The following is a 4148-nucleotide window of genomic DNA, read 5'->3' on the forward strand; positions in this document are numbered from 1 at the left end:
GACGTAACACCCTTTCTATAGCGATTTATTATGCAAAATACACGTCATTATTCCCCCTTGACGTTATTGGTGATTAGTATGTTGATATGAAGGTGGTTTATATTAAGGTGTAATATGCAAAATAAATCGCTAAGGTAGGGGTGTTACGGAGCGTCCTATGTTGCTTGGAGTACAATCCACAGACACCACGATAGTTGAAATTGTTCTCTCTCTCTCTCTCTCTCTCTCTCTCTCTCTCTCTCTCTCTCTCTCTCTCTCCTTTTAAGAATAGTATGGAAGGATTTTGTCTTCAGTTTTTCTCCCCCAAAGCGAGAGAGAGAGAGAGAGAGAAATGAAAGCCTGCAAAATTTTCCCAGGGCACAGAATCAACACTTTTATTGCAGAGGCCTTTTGTTTGATTTATTTATTTTTTTATTTATTTATTTTTCATTTGTACTTCATAGCATCCACTGGAGCTGATATGATTATTAATATGGGGACTGAAAAATGCTGCTACTACTACTACTACTGCTATTACAATTGCTTCCACTACTACTACAGTTGGTTACTACTACTACTACTACTGCTATTACAATTGCTTCCACTACTACTACAGTTGGTTACTACTACTACTACTACTATAGTTGGTTACTGCTGCTACTACTACTACAGTTGGTTACTACTGCTGCTACTACTACTACTACTACTACTGCTACTACTACAACAATAACAACAGGAGCAACAACTACTAATACTAATACTGTTACTGCTATTACTGCTACTGCTAGTACTCTTATTACCGGTACTCTGCTGTTGTTATTATTATTATTATTATTATTAGTAGTAGTAGTAGTAGTTTATTTTACCGCCACCACCACCACTACTACTACTACTACTACTACTACTACTACTACTACTACTACTACTACTACCACCACCACCACCACCACCACCACCCTACTAATACAGCTACAGCCACCACCACTGCTGTTATTACTATTAACACCATCACTACTGTTATTACTATTACCACCACCACTACTGTTATTACTATTACCACCACCACTACTGTTATTACTATTACCATCATCACCACCCCTACTATTACTGTTACTACCACCACCACTACAATTGTTACTACTGCCACCGCCACTATCATTATTATTACTACTACTACTACTGCTGTTACAGTTATTATTACTACTGCTACAACATGTACTGCTACTGCTGTTATTACGACTACTGTTATTACTGCTGCAACTGCAACTGCTATTACTAATAACAACAATACAACAGTGAGAATAGATCTTTTCCACGTGACGTTGCGAGTCATGTGACTTTTCTTTACGGTGCCATATTGGACGGCAAATTGTCGGACATCTAGAGAGAGAGAATTGCAGAATCCACAATGGTATTCCATTGTTGTGCCTTCGGCTGTAAGGCAGGGCAAAAAACTGGAAGTGGGGTAAACTTCTACTGGTTTCTAGCCAATGAGGAAAGGCGAGAGAAGTGGATAGCTGCCTTGAAGAGGGCGAATTGGCAGCTGACTGCCTACTCGCAGCTCTGTTGCAAGCATTTCATATCAGGTGAGCCGATGATTTGCGAGTAGATACGGGCATATTTACATTCTTAGGAGTTGCAGGTGTCATGGGATATCTTAATTGTGTCAGTGTCAGAGCACAAGACCCACACGGCCGTGAGTGTGCGTGGGAAAAGGCGGGGAGGGTCCATGTCACAGGCCTTGTTTTGATATTCCAGAGTTTCACCTGAACCAAATCTGGCATAGCAGTGATGGTCAAAAATGTTAGATGCGTAAGTAAAACCGATTAAATTACAGGTTAGTTCATACCTGAAGTTAGGTTAGGTTAGGTAAGGAAACTAGGTTACGTTTGGTTAGGTGAAAGCTTATATTTTAATTTTTTCAATGTTTTTCACTGTGATTCATTTGAAACTGATATTTGTGTCATGGCGGATGATTTTAATAATAGTGCGGTACAGACTACTGTTCAAGACTTCGGTATAAAACTTATATACCACTGTGAGCCTGTGTGCTAAACAATGTTGCAATTAAAACTGATGCAAAATTACTAGTGTTACTATAATTTTCTATTTTATTTAGAAAAGAATGATGCTCCACAGAAAGCAAAACTGTCAATACATGCTCCAATTAAATGTACATTTTCCACTTAGTACAGAAATACTTTAATTACAAATAAGAGGATAAATAATGTACTTATATCAACAGCCCCCTATATTTTTCTTTTACCAGGTATGTAGCTACTAAGATTTTTTTTTTTTTTTTTAATATAAAATGTAAAATCATAAAAAACTATATTGTTGAATCTTTTAGTTTTATGTTGTGGTACTCATCAGCATGAAATAAATAACCTTAATTTAAATTTGTGCCAATGTTATGTTTCAGTTGTAATGTAAAAGTTAACTTCAAGAGTAGTTTTGACAGTTGTGGCCTATACTATCAATTATGCATTTTATGTAAAACTACTTAAAACATCAGTATATAGGCTGTGTGTACTGTATGTTTCTAGGTCTGTAATTACTGATATTTCCAAAATAAGTAAATATTCATGGTAAATTTCCAGATTTACACCCAACTCACCTTGAAGCTTAAAATTTTCATTTTTAAATGTTTTATAGCGTGATTAATTTGATTCTGGCATTCATTTCTGTCGGAAATTACTTTTTTTTTTTTTTAGTTCCAAACCAAGCTAACCCAACCAACTTAACCTAACCTGACCTAACTTAAAGATTAAAAAGAGAGGATAACTGCAATAGGCCAATAGCCCCATGCTAGACAGCTCCCACAAAAGTGTGACTAATTTATCCTAACTACTATAGCCCATGCAGGCCTATGATAGGCAGCCCTGACAGGAGTGCGACTACAAGAATGACAAATTTTGTATGCAACCCATACCTGTCATACACTTATCTAGCCTGTGCTTGCAACTTTCTGAATAGGGGGCATCAACTAGGGTACATCACTGGGAAACCAATTCATCAACTACTCGATTCCTAGTCAGTGTAATACAGTCCCTCCCCCCTTGGCCCCACGTCAATAATTTGCTGATTACCAAGTCGATTTACAAGTACCATATGTCAGTTCCAGCTATCTACATTGCATATATACAATATGACATGTCTGTTTACCTTGAAGGATGCCCCAGTGAACTTTGATGGAGTGTTTACCAAATAGTGATAGCGATCACCATATCTGAGATCTGGTTTCGGTCCCCAGTCCTTGAAACTGGTGAATTTCTCCCTAGATGTGGTGTAAGGATCTATCCCCAAACAATTTATCTTGTTCTTGTACAGATCTTGGTGGCGTTGATTCAGATTTCTGCATATATCTGACAGTTTCATCTCTGACAGTCTTGTCTGGACAGCCATTACTGCAAGGAGTTTGCCATCCGGTATGGAGTTGTAAACAAAATCACGTGATTTCTGTGACGTCGCTGGAAAAGGTCTATAAAAAGCAAAAACAGCATTCATACAAGTATCAAAACAATATTGTTATACCAATCGACTTATCTTTTATGGTACTGGATCCTTTACTCATGATGCCCTTTTGTTTTTCAGGTAAGGTTTGAATGGGATCGTGGCAGCGTGGGAGCACCTCATCCCTGGCATCTATTGTGAGTGTTAGCTGAGATGTTTTGTTTATTTATTTATTCATTTATGATGTTCTGGTAATTTCGAGATGGTGTACGAATATAATAGTATTTATTTATCATGTTTTGGCAATTTTGAGGTTGTGGATTTTGATATTTATTTATTTATTCACATATTTTTTGTTTATTTAGAGATGATGTTAGTAGTTTCTTTTTCTGTTTATATATTATTATGATGTTAATTTGAATCGGTGAATGGTAGTACTGATTTGTATAAAATTAGTTTCTAATGGGTAGTTGCTATACTCTTTTCACCTTAACTTGGCCCAGATTTTCTTCCTTTGGCAGCCTATTTCATGGAGTCGGTGGCAGAAAGACCCAAGTGCGGCTTACGTTCTTTCAGTAGCACTTCTTCGTGACTTGCATCATACTGTAGTGTTAATCTTTTGTTACAGCTCACAATTCACGGGGAAGAGATGGCAATTTTAGGCCAAGTTAGAGTGAAAAGGGTATAGTAGTGAGTTATTTATATATTTACATGTT

The sequence above is a fragment of the Coenobita brevimanus genome, chromosome 17 (assembly GCF_032717465.1).
Source record: "Coenobita brevimanus isolate Jiangsu-jjx chromosome 17, ASM3271746v2, whole genome shotgun sequence".
Taxonomy (NCBI): domain Eukaryota; kingdom Metazoa; phylum Arthropoda; class Malacostraca; order Decapoda; family Coenobitidae; genus Coenobita; species Coenobita brevimanus.